The sequence below is a fragment of the Merops nubicus genome, unplaced genomic scaffold (genome assembly GCF_000691845.1).
Source record: "Merops nubicus isolate BGI_N331 unplaced genomic scaffold, ASM69184v1 scaffold25179, whole genome shotgun sequence".
NCBI lineage: Eukaryota > Metazoa > Chordata > Aves > Coraciiformes > Meropidae > Merops > Merops nubicus.
In genome coordinates, this window is record NW_008633415.1 from 8,938 (window position 1) to 9,376 (window position 439).

Consider the following 439-nt stretch of genomic DNA (forward strand, 5'->3'; position numbering starts at 1 on the left):
GGGTGACTCCAGGAGCTCCAAGCTCTCTCCCCACCCAACCAATTCCACGATTCCATGAATTAACCACCACCCCTCATCCAGCCAGGCTGTTTCCCCCCCACATTTGGGTGTAAATGCCCCGTTTCCAGGGTCCTGGAAAACCAACTGGCACTCCACAAGATCCCAGCACCATCTTCTCTCCAATTCACCCCAGATTTGTCCCAGTTCCTGTCCCCTTGGGAACAGGAAGGACTCTTCCCCCTCTTCACCCCCACCCCACTCACAGGACAGAACAAACCAGCCAGAACATTTCTTCCCAAAGAAGTTTATTGTTAAAAATAAAGCTGGATCACTCCCTACAACCTCCACGGGGCCGGGGTCGGGGTGGGGGGGAGACAGATCCACGCTCTCCACGGGGAACATTCCCGATGGAATATTCCTGGGGGGCCGAGAACGGCGG